The sequence below is a fragment of the Haemaphysalis longicornis genome, unplaced genomic scaffold, assembly GCF_048455015.1.
Source record: "Haemaphysalis longicornis isolate Haplotype H1 unplaced genomic scaffold, Haemaphysalis longicornis Haplotype H1 scaffold_8, whole genome shotgun sequence".
In the NCBI taxonomy this organism is placed as follows: Eukaryota; Metazoa; Arthropoda; class Arachnida; order Ixodida; family Ixodidae; genus Haemaphysalis; species Haemaphysalis longicornis.
Window position 1 is genome coordinate 76100247 of NW_027526445.1, and position 12907 is coordinate 76113153.

General features: G+C 46.7%; 1 long non-coding RNA gene across 1 annotated transcript; it reads left to right on the plus strand.

Annotated features, from left to right (window-relative positions):
• Positions 1–463: 463 nt before the first annotated feature.
• Positions 464–2222, plus strand: LOC144149708 (uncharacterized). Its single transcript, XR_013318349.1, has 3 exons — positions 464–614; positions 1063–1149; positions 1813–2222. It is a non-coding gene; the product is annotated as an uncharacterized LOC144149708 (long non-coding RNA).
• Positions 2223–12907: the final 10685 nt, after the last annotated feature.

Sequence of the window (12907 nt, forward strand, 5' to 3'; positions counted from 1 at the left end):
CAAGGTGTGTGCTGCAGAAAAGTAGTCCACTAAATGCTGCCCGAAATTTCTAAACTCACTTCTGTCCAGCGCAAGCCTCTTTTTTTCTGAAAGTTTGCCTTACCGCACAATAAAAAGTTTTTATATCTACAACATTTTTGTCATTCTTTTCCTTGAGTGGGTAAATTTGGTGTTAGTCATTTTTAGGTAGCGGGGCATTGTCACCATGTTAAGTGGGTTTATTATTCCCATTCGCACAAATCAGTCGTTTATTTATTCGCGTGGTATTGCAGGGCAAATGGTTGTCTCGCGTTATACTAGTGTAGTGCAGTAAAGCGATTTACAGAATGGTGGTATGTATGAGCCAGCATGCAGGCTGCTTGATTGTTGTTGTTTTTTGATGATACAGAAATTGTGACGAATTACACAGAGACAAGTAAGTGCAGGTGTGAAAATGGGTGCTGCACCCTCATCGGTTCCTGGCTGTTGGAAAAGTGTGGTTGCATCTGGCTACCTATGCTATGACTTATGAGCACTATTGTTTTTCTTGCAGGCAGTGTTCCTTGAGCTGACAATCAGGACTCCCCTGCGTATGACACAAGTTGAAATGAAGTCTGATTTCCGTGGAAACAACGGTATGAAAATGCAATAACTAAAACTCATTCATTCAAATATTCTTTGTAAAGATGGCACCCAGGCCTGCGCAGACAAAAGTATGATTCACTTGTAAAAATGCGAGGCCTTACTTCAAGTGTTATGACGTTATATTTCGTATCTTATTTCGCCTCATGTTTAATGACTCTTTCTATCAGTTCGTTACTACATGAACTTTATGAATTCACATAACGCTTTCCCATTTCCCCAGCATGGAGCTTTGTAGTTTTTCAGTTTTTGCAGAGCCAACAAGAACTCTTTTTCGAAAAGAGCTCTTTAAGAAAGCTCCAGTTGTTAGTGAGGGCTTGTGCTGTGTTCTTTTCTTCGTCTTGTCAAGTTTGGGGTCTTCTTTCATTATGACTGTATACCAACTGCCCAGCTCTAAAGCCTATTAAATTTTAACCCAAGTAACCCTTTGATTCATTACAGGTACAGACCTCCCGGGAATGCCACTTGAAGATCGGTGCAAGTTCTAGATGTATTCTATCCCACAACACATTTCAACGAAGAAAAAATGTAAGTTGTCGATTCCTTTTTACGAATAGCCGAGGAAGAAACCACCGGTAGAAGAACACCTTACTGAAGTGAAAAACGTTTCGGCTTCCACGTGGGATCCTCGTTCAAAATGAAACTGCCAGTACAAAGGGGGGGGGGGGACGCGGAGGCAGATGTTTAAGTACAGCGAGAAATGTGACGCAGACGGCGTCAGCATCGTGAAAGCACGTTTCCTGGGTTTAGGGCGACGTTCGCTCTGTTGCGTGTAGTAGTGACTCCACATGAAGGTGCGGAAATGTTTGTGCTTTCTCTTTTGCAAACGTATGTCAGTTTATCTCGTAGCCCAAAGTTTCTGCCTGTTCTGGGTGAGCATGCAGAAACATTTCGCGAGATAAACAGGAACACGGCACGATTAAAATTCGGGAAGGTTGGCCGATATGACTATAGTGGCTTCGCGTTGTTGTGAACAATGAGGCCAAATTACTCTGTGTAACGATTACTGAAATGATGTGAAATTATTTGAAAGGCCCTAAATCACTCCTTCTCTGGTGTGGCCTTTCATTTCATTCTCTGGTCTCCGTCTTCATTTTCGTGCAATATAGTTTTCGTACTTCACATGCCTGAGATTTGGTTGAGGGGCTTATGGTACACTGGATTTTGTTCTTTTTCTGAAATTTTCTGTAGATGGCTCTTCAAGGTGGGGAAATCCAAGTGACGGCCCCTCACATATATACCTCCATCTGCGGCAGCAGGGAACAAGTCATTCAGATGACCTCGGGGAAATCTTCAGCGTGCCTTGATTTTGTGCCTGCTTGTGTACTACGTAAATTGCGAAGCTTATCTCTGAATGTTTCCAAGCTCCTTTTTTCATGCAGGAAATTATAGATCCCATTTAAAGTTTGTCCAAAAGACAGATTACAATTGGCCTAGAAAGTTGTTAGTGCTGCATAAAAAACCATAACTTGGCGTGGGAATCACAACTCAGGTGGAACTGTAAAGAGGTACCTAAGAGGGAAGTGTAAAGATGGATTCGTAAAGACAAGTGAATTCCAGTGTAATATTAGACTCTCAGTGAAACAGGAATGCAGGGAACATAGCCATAAACACTGCTTTGTATAAACAGTGAATTTGTAATAAATGTTCTTTCTACTTTCCCACATTCTGTGTTTTTTCTGTGGGGAACCATGACAATAACGCTGTACTGGGAAAGTGCACCTCTGAGAACCATCTTATATATGTAGCTCAAACTCGAATTCGTCTGAAATTGTTCAATTGCAGTACCAAACAATTAGAAATACTTTGCATACATCAAATATTGAGGTAAAGAATCTGTATATTTGGCCATGTTTGTGAAGCTGTTCACGTAACATTTATTAAATAGGTTAAATAAGGATATATGAATAAACCGAGTTTTACCTGGAAGTCTAAAGCAATATAGGAAACACCAGTTCGCCCAGGAATCCGCACTCGTCTAATATTCATTAAGGAACGATAATTACATTACGGTGGTTCGCAGCTTTGCTTTTTAATAAATAGCCCACAGGTGTTTCATAATAATAAATGTGAATGTTCAAAACTACTGATGCCAAACTTTTTAAAATGTGCTCCTGTTAAAGGCGCAAATATGTGTGCATGTACTGCAATTCTCTTTTGATAATCATGGCCTAAGTTGTCAGACAAGAATTTTTGGCTTAAGGCTATGTTATAACTTTGGCGTCCTTTTGAAGTATGCTATCAAGTGCATGTTTCCACTAAAGCTTGATTTCACTAAAGCCTAATGTTGTTTAACTAAAGCTAAAATTCATACCCGAAATTTATTAAAAGACCTATCATGCATGTTTGATTCTGGTTTCTTAAACGGCACAAAGCTGATGCGAACATTAAATTTAGTTATGCCTGTTTATAAGACTTAAGCGTTGCCAATACTCACAAAGATTTTTGGGTGACAACCTTGGTAACGATTATCGAACAGGTAATGCAATGCATATATATTAAGACAACATTTTCCAGCATTTTAGTACCGCAATTTTAGGAATTATAAAAGTAACCTCTCTTTTAGCCGCAGCAGTGTGGCTGGCAGTTTGTTCAAGGGACGGACAAAAGACACCCGACGCAAAAGTTTAGACGGCGCAATGGACAGCATGGTCGCACATATCGTCTTCCACTAACGCGATATTTGTTTACCACGCGGGAAAGGCGCCTTTGGGGCGTCGCCGCAGCGGCGCCGGCGAAAGCGCGCCTGGCGCGCAACATGACACCTTCCAGGTGTGTGACCTTGGACGGCGGTAGATGTAACTTATATAAAGGTATACATGCTGAAAGCGGCAAAGTAACCGATAACTGAGTAACCCTTACGTGTATACCTATATAAGGGTTACGAAGATATAGGTTACATTTGTACCTTATAAATTATAGGTTACAAAAATTCGAAAATGTATACCTCTATTAAGGGTTACCCAGCTTAGAGTGTAGGGTAAATTCATGCGCACCACGAAACTTTCAATGACCTCTGGCTTTGGAGCCACGCCACTTTTCCGTCCTCTGGTGTTTGATGTGAGATATTGTTATTGCTATAATGTCTGTGTTGAATACCACACCAGATAAATTGAGTGAATAGAAAATTGGTCCAACTAAGCCGAGCAAATGGACTCAGCCACGCGCACGTGGTCACGCGTTCAGGCGGTCGACATCTTGCATTCCTGCAGCGACGCCAAATCAGTAGGGCCTGTTTCAACGCTCGCCTACCCGAAAGCCAATCGCGCTTCCGCCACTATTTCTGTATTAGTCTGTGCTTCTTTTTTTCTGTAGCTCGTGCGTTTGTGAATTAACGAAGTAAAAGAGAAGGCGAATTCCGGAAAAAGGATCGCTCGGCCGATCCCATGGCACCGTTGCGGACATACCGCCCTCCGAAAATTGAAGTTTTTCGGCCACTTTGCGCATATATTTTGTCATTGCGGCTGGGAAACGTTTTTGATGCCATTTCGCGAAGTGTTTCAGCAAAAAAACTTCGCCAACGAATCAGATAGCGCGCATAGAAGCCGAATATGTGGCTTTAAAACCGCGTTTTGGTCATTTTTCCAATGTGTAAAGCCGCGTCCCTCGTAAACCAATCAATCCAATTACAGCTGATTATTCGAACACTTTCAAATATTGGAAATGTTTCGAATACATAGTTTTCGAAGCGAATACGAATATAGCATATTTATTATTGGAGTTATATTTGATATTTTCGAATATTAGCGCAAGCCTACTTTTCAAACTTCAGCGTTAACCCCGACGTACCGATGGCCTCGAGTACGCACTCCAAGCTTGCCAGTGTTCATCTAAAGTCCGGAAGAATACCACAAGGTCGTCGAGATATACGAGGCGTGGGTGCCACTTCAATTGCCCGTAGCTTGTCTTCAGATCCATCGATGAGAAGTACTTCGCGTGTCTTGAATCATGATCTTCAGCGAGTCGGCGGGTCGTTGGAGGGTTTTCATTTTTTCCGCAGCTTTGCAACTTTATCTCCAGATGTTGCTGCTGTTAGTTACCCCTGCATAGGCTAGGGGAGCTTCCACTTGCGAAGCCATCATTGCTACGACGGTTCGGCGACTAGTATGGGTAGGGCGACGGCGAACGCTTGAAACGGCCTGGGCCACAGGTGGTTTGATATAGATACTCGTCGATCTCACGTGGTCGTTGGCTATGGAGAAGGTGAGGTGCTTCAGCGGAGAAACCACAAAGTCCGAGTGTCTTGTATGGGCTACGATGATATATGTGGTCGGCCTCTCCGCGGTGGTAGCACAGCAGCTGATTATGGGGCGTTCGCCATACGTCCGCATTCCTCGTCGTCTGGTTTTTAGCTGCAAAGGGTCGTTCGGGCGACAGTGGACGGCGGTATGGCGGGGATTCTTGACGAAGGGTTGGAGCAGGGCGGGGTCGACGAACGGCCGCGGAGTAGGTCATAGCTTGTGGTTAACGGGATGCTTCCGACGGTGTAGAAGTCGCCGGCAAGTGTTGGAGCTCTTCTGGGATGACGTCAGTCAGAGAAGCGACTTGAGGTTGTGGCGTCTTTTGAAAAATTTTCCGAAGCTCGTCCCTGACGACGGCGCGGATGATCTCGCGTAGTGTGTCGGAGCTAATAGCACCGGCACCGATCGTCTCCGAAGTAAGTGCGATGGCGGGGGCTCGTACTGTATTCTATGAATTTCGAGCGCCTTCTCCTACACGGCCGCCTCAGACGCGAATACGGGAAGAGATTTTGAGGGGGGGGGGGGGGGGGCGGGAGTTCCGGATAGTGTGGAACACGTTTCTCTAAAACAGGAAGGAAAGCTCGTTCCTTATTCATTCTTAATTTTGAAAAAGATTTCCCGTTACAAGTTCCTTTATTGCTAAAGGAACGCGTTCTGGTTCCGCATAGAATGTTGGAACAAGTCGTTAAATTCACGTTACATTTTATTTTTTTAAATTCAAATATAGTGTCGGATAGTCATGGGGCGAAATAAAGTGAGAAAGTTGAATCTCATATTTCACTACGTATAATATATGAATATGAACACCGCCGGCAGCAGATTATCAGGAGGCAAATGGAATCCAAACGAGCGCTCCTAGACGAATCTTTTCAGGAAGCACAAGAGAAACTCCAGACATGTCTAACTGCGACTCGTCTATTATAGGTGCAACACATACGGCACTTTCCACTTCGGCCATACAAATGCGCAGTAAGGATACTGCGCTTGAGAATGCAAATAGAAGTTTACTCACATGCTGGAACAATTCAATTTTTTTGGATGAGAAACCGGGTGGAAAGGTTCAAATCATAGGTCTTTTATCATTCAAACCAAAAGACATAAGTTATAAATGACATTAGCTTCGGCCATGCATATCTACATGGCGAAAAAAAGCGGTTTGATAATATAGCAGTTGCGATTAAAAAAACTGTCAGAATGGGGAGATAACAATGTAAATGCACTCCAGGATATCTTTAACCTTTTACTGTTTTAAAACAAAACCAAATTAACATTTAAAGAAAAAGAGTGTCTCTGTTTTAGATGATATTCACACCAGAAGCTGAGGCAGGTAAGTATTTTAAACGGACTTTCTGTTTGGCGAGTTGTTGCATATGATTAAAGGTGTAAGCTCCGCTAAGAAGGCCACCGCACATAGAGAAGTACACGAGGACCGGTGCAGACTTGGAACTATTATTCAAGAAACACAAATAAATACCGACGGGCGGAGTGGTCAATCTTGACATTGCGCACACGCAAAAACAAAAAAAGTACAACTTACAATACAAAAAAAAACAAAAAAAAACAACACAAAAAATTCCCTCGCACTTCCCCGAGGGGGAGAGTGTGTAAGTGCGAATGCACGGTTGTTGATTGCGCGATTACGGTGGATATCGTGATCTTAATGAGTAGTCGAGAGGTCACAAACACGCACACAACTACAAAGAAAGATATTTCACTCGTTATTGCTGGTACCGTTGCCCGGTCCGCCATCGTCGTTATCGAGATGCAGGACCAGCGACCGCTCTCGACGACGGCGCACGCTCGACTAATACCCTCCCGCGCCACGCGGCCGCTACACGAGCGCCCTCACATTTCGGAATGCGGAGCGCCCGCTACGCGAGAGAGAGCTCTCCCGCCCGAAGTGGAGAGGAGGCGCCCAACACCCGCAGTCACTGAGCGGAGAGAAAAGGAGGAGAATAGCGCCCGCCGTTACGGCGAGGGCTACACGAGCGTCCTCACGCGTCGGAATGCGGAGCGCGCGCTACGCGAGAGCTCTCCCGCCCGAAGTGGAGAGGAGGTGCCCAACACCCGCAGTCACTGAGCGGAGAGAGGAGGAGGAGATTAGCACGCGTCCATCTCCCCCCATTGCTAGGGAAGACGAGGAAGACGAGGAGCGCGCACCCGCAGCTGTTACTATGCGGACGACGGCGGCGGACGATTCAGGCTCGCTTAAGAAGTGCATTCGCACTTAAAACAAAACTTCTGGTCAGGATTTTCACAAACACTCTTCGATGAGCAACTCCGAGCGCTGCCCCGCACGGGGCACATTGAGCAATCTTGGTGACGGTACTGGCGATACCGCGGACCCCGAGCCCCCAAACATAAGCTGGATCCAACCGTGGCGATGTGTTTATAGGTGGAGGGTTAGAAACCACGAACGGTGGCCGTCGGAGCCCAGGTCAAGCTCCGGCGGATGGGCTCCCTGTCTGTTTATCAGGCAGGGAGCTCCGGGACCTCCTCAGCTATCAGGGTAAGGTTGTGGAAGAAAGTACCCCCGTCCCCTGCTTCTATACATACTGTATGGCATTTTCAAACCCCCCCCCAAACGTGATCGGTCCCTGAAAAGGGGCCGCACCGAAGTATCTTTTCCTTCATTGCCATCTTTGACATTTCCTGAACCAGATCATTACTCTCGATTTCTTGTCATGGAGTCCCTCAATCCAACCCACCCTCTTGCATCTCAGTCAGTCTTCTTGATCGCAAAATATCTTGAAGCCATAATAGGAAAATCATATAAGTGCAAAAAACAAAGGTCTGGTGAACTACTAATCGAGGTAAATGACAAGCAGCAGTCCACGAAGCTTCTAGCTCAGACTAGACTGGCTGATCTAGACATCAGGGTCACACCCCATCGGAGCCTCAACAGCTCGCAAGGTGTGATATCCGAGACGGATCTCTTGAACGAAACGGATGCGGATCTCCTTGCCGGCTTGAAGGATCAGGGCGTCACTGCCGTGAGACGCATCACCATCCGCAGAGACGACAAGGAGATTCCCACCAAACACATTATCTTGACTTTCGACCGCGCAGTTCTTCCACAATACATAAATGCAGGTTTTATCCGTTGCTCCATCTGTCCGTACATCCCGAACCCGCGGCGCTGTTTTAAGTGCCAGCGGTTCGGGCACGGTACGAACTCTTGCCGTGGCCGAACGACGTGTGCAAAATGCGCGGCGCACGATCATCCGAGCGAGAACTGCCAATCCGAAACCCTCACTTGTGTAAACTGCGGGGGGCCGCATGCAGCCTACTCCCGCAAGTGCGAAAAATTTCAAACCGAAAAAAAGATAATCAACATCAAGGTAACTGAGAACATCACCTTCCCAGAGGCGCGGAAGACGTTCGCCTCTTTCCCTCTGGGGAGGTACGCCGACGCAGCTCGCCAGGGGGCGGAGAGGCGTCTGGTTTCCACAGGGACCCAGTTCAGCGAGTCTGACCTGGTCCCTTCTCCGCCCCCCCCTGGGTTGCCTCTGGCAGCCCAACCCGCCACCACGCCGCTTGCTGAGGCAGCAGCGGTTGTGGTGGCAACGTCTTCGGTCGGGACCGGTGCCGCTCCCGCCTCTGTCTCCCCATCCTCCAGTGCGTTGGAGGGTACCGAGGTGATGGACACCACGGGCCCCGCATCGGCTCCCACCGCCACCGCACCGCCCGTGCCATTTTTGGCGTCCCCGACGCCCGCGGCGGCGGCGGCTCAAACGAAGGGCTCCCAAAGGGGGGCCAAGTCCGGGGGGCCCGGTCCGTCGGGCACCCCTCGGACATCCGACGACGAGATGGATGTCGGGCCGTTCCTGCCTGCAACGCAGCGCAAGGAGCGGCCTCCGACGCCCAAGCCAGCAGCAGATAGGCCCAAAAAGCCAAATCCTAGAGTAACAGCCCCGAAAGACACATGAACACACATACACACAGACTTCAGTAGCTTCTAAATCTGCATAATGGGAAGAGAAAATATTACTCAATGGAACTGTAGAGGCCTCATTAAAAATCTTGATGATGTCCATGAGATATTGCATTCGAACCAGCCAAGTGTGATGTGTCTTCAGGAGACGCATTTGAATCCCAATCACACAAATTTCTTAAATAGGTACATCGTATTCAGAAAGGATAGGGTTGGCTGCACACACTCTTCGGGCGGTGTAGCCATAATAGCCCGGAAATCCCTAGCATGCCACCCTATCGCACTCAACACCGTCCTTGAGGCTGTAGCAACACGCACAATAATTTTTAATAGGTTGATAACGGTATGCTCAATTTACATTCGTCCTGATTATGCACTTTCCAGCTCTGACTTCGAGGCGCTGGTCGACCAGCTGCCCGAACCGTACATCCTAACAGGCGACCTTAATGCACACAACTCTCTTTGGGGCTCCTCAAGAACGGATGCCCGAGGTCGCCTGATAGAGAAATTTCTTACATCTTCAGGAGCATGCCTTTTCAACAAAAAGCAGCCTACATACCATAACTTAGGACATAATACATACTCACAGCTCGACTTGGCTATTGGTTCTGCAATTCTTTTTCCATGTGTTGAGTGGGGCGTGGGCACTGACCCATATGGTAGTGACCATTTCCCCACTTCCCTAACATATATAGGTAAAGGCACATGCAGTCCATCTTCCCATAACAGGTTTAATGAATCAAAAGCAAACTGGAGTATATTCACAGAAACATCTAAACTACACCACACAACCATAGAACACCTACACGTGGAGGAAGCATCCCAACTTATCACGGCACACATCCGCGACGCTGCCGAAAAATCCATTCCCCACGCCTCCAGCGCTCCGCGCAACCAAAGGAGGCCGTGGTGGAATGAGGACTGTAGGCGGGCGCGAGAGGCCCAGAACAAGGCGTGGGGTGTCCTTCGCCGGTACCCCACATCAGATAATCTCATTTCGTTTAAACGGGCCAAGGCTTTTGGGAAGCGAGTGCGCCGTGAGGCGAAAAGGGAAAGTTGGCGCACCTTCCTCACTTCCATCAACTCCTACACTGACACGCGAAAAGTATGGACACGAATACATAAACTAAAAGGACAACAGACACACAGCCTGCCCCTGGTTAGTACAACAGGGGACACACTGGAAGACCAGGCTGACACGCTCGCACAACACTTCCAACATGTGTCCAGTTCAGCGCACTACACCAACACTTTCATAAAACACAAAACATCCTGTGAGAAGAAGTCCTTACGAGACAGTAATAAGTCGACCTCATCTTATAACACCCCCTTCTCACTGCATGAGCTGAAGATCGCACTTAGTACTTGTAAACCTTCAGCTCCAGGCGCAGACAACATTACATACACTATGATTCAACACTTGCACACAGACACACTTGAAACCCTCCTTCACCTCTACAACAAAATATTTCTTTCGGGGCACCTCCCAGGGTCATGGAGGGAGGCCATTGTAGTGGCCTTTCTGAAAGAAGGGAAGGACCCTTCCTCTCCCGCAAGTTATCGTCCCATCGCCCTCACAAGCTGCCTGTTTAAGCTGTTCGAGAAGATGATCAATAGGAGACTCATGTACTTCTTAGAGTACAATGGTCTTCTCGACAGCTGCCAGGCTGGCTTCAGGGCTGGGAGATCCACCAATGATCAACTGGTTGCATTGGAAACATATATAAAAGATGCCTTCATTCATAAGCAGTATTGTATAACAGTCTTCTTCGATATGGAGAAGGCCTATGACACGGCCTGGCGGTACGGCATCTTGTGTGACCTCAAGTCGTTTGGTGTTTCCGGCAACATGCTGAACCCGCTCAGTAGCTACATGTCGGAAAGGACCTTTCGAGTGAGGGTTGGCAGTGCCCTTTCGAATGTATACGTGCAGGAAAATGGCGTCCCTCAAGGCGGTGTCTTGAGCTGTACACTGTTTATTGTTAAGATGAACTCACTTCGGAAGGCATTGCCACCAACCATTTCCTGTTCTATATATGTAGATGACATTCAAATATCTTTTAAGTCCTGTAACTTTTCAGTTTGTGAACGCCAAGTCCAGCTTGGGGTGAACCAACTTGCTGGCTGGGCGGACACAAACGGTTTTAAACTGAACCCTGGAAAGAGTACTTGTGTTGTGTTCTCCCGCAAGCGCGGGATTAGGGCAGACCCGGAGATCACCCTTCATCGCGCTTCTATCCCTGTAAAAAAGGAGCACAAGTTTTTAGGTGTCATATTTGATGAAAAACTCACGTTCATTTCACAAATCAAACAACTTAAACATAAATGCCTGAAAACACAAAACATTCTCAAAGTCCTCTCCCACCAGTCCTATGGTGCAGACAAAGAACTCCTTCTTCGCGTTTTTACCGCCTTAGTGGGGTCTCGGCTAGACTACAGTAGTGTTGTGTATGGGTCGGCATCAAAAACAGCACTAAAAATGCTTGACCCAGTTCTCCATTTGGGCCTGCGCCTTGCGTGTGGTGCTTTCCGCACTAGCCCGGCCCAGAGTCTGTACGCTGAAAGTAACAAATGGTGCCTGGAACATCAACGAATGTACAAAGATTTATTATATGCTTTTAAGGTCTCATCATTCAATAACCATCCTTTTAAACCTGTCCTCAACGATACATCTACAACCCAGCTATTCTCAAATCGTCCATCTGTTCCTTTGCCCTACTCTCTGAGGGTGAGAGAGGAAGCTTCAGTTATTTCCGTTGGGTTTTTAGATGTCTGTACATCATCATCATTTTCTGACGTTATACCACCATGGCAACTGCAGCCTGTTTGTTGTGATGTTTCATTTATGAAAATAGATAAAAACAGGGTTCCGAGAGCTGCGATTCTGCAGCATTTCTTGTCGCTTCAGGATAAATATAAATGTGCCGAATTCTATAGCGATGCCTCGAAAACTTCAATTACAGTGTCGTGCGCCGCTCATGGTCCCAACTTTATTGCTTGCAGGACCATGAGTGTACACACCACTATTTTCTCTGCAGAAGCATATGGCATTTTACTCATCGTTCTGCACATTCTTAAAAAACGAATTCCTAAGTCCGTCATCTTCACAGACTCTTTGAGCGTTGTACGTGCGTTGTCTTCACACAGACCCAAGAAAAAACACATTGTCAATCTTCTCTTTAATTTCATAATGTCTATATATGCAAATAATTTTCAACTAATCCTGTGCTGGGTTCCAGGCTATGCTGGAATCGCGGGGAATGAGACCGCAGATGAAATGGCCGGCACTGCTGCATTTGCAAACACAGTGGACATAACAACAATACCCTACACTGACCTCAAGCCACACATCCGACAACACCTTCGCAAAACATGGCAAGCCGACTGGAATACACAGACAGACAACAAGTTACACATAGTAAAGCCACACTTAGGACAATACACTAGTGACTCACACAACAGATTTATCGAAGTTGCCCTAGGTAGATTACGGATAGGCCACACACACGCGACACACTCCCATCTGCTCACCGGATCTCCAAGACCCCTGTGTAGCAGGTGTGGGGAGGGCCTATCCGTACTTCACATCCTCATTACATGCAAAGCACTCCAGACAACAAGACGCAAGCACTTCCCTCAACTCTACAGACAACACATTCCACTACACCCAGCACTCTTTCTAGCGGATGATCCCGTGATTCCTGTGCAACGCACTTTTAAGTTTCTCAGTGACATCAAGTTTTTACATCTCATTTCCTATCACGCGTAGTTGTTTAAAGCTTTATTTCATGCCACGCACCATCACAACCTGGCCCTTTACACCAGCCATCCTCACTGTCTTTTATTGATTTTACTTTTGTTCTTGCTTACTAATTTCAGTGTCTAAGTTCTCACCTCTCATATTTTACCACTGTTTTGGCGCTCTTTGCCCTAGTTGGCCTTGCGCCATTAACATCCAACCATCATCATCAACTCCGAGCGCTGGCCGCAACCTTCGGGTGGCCTCTGCCAAATATTATTATCCGTGCGGCGCTAGACGGAAGTAGGCCCAACAATGATTAAATTTCTGTCCTTTGTCAACACGTCGCGAGCAAAACAAAAGGACGTGGCA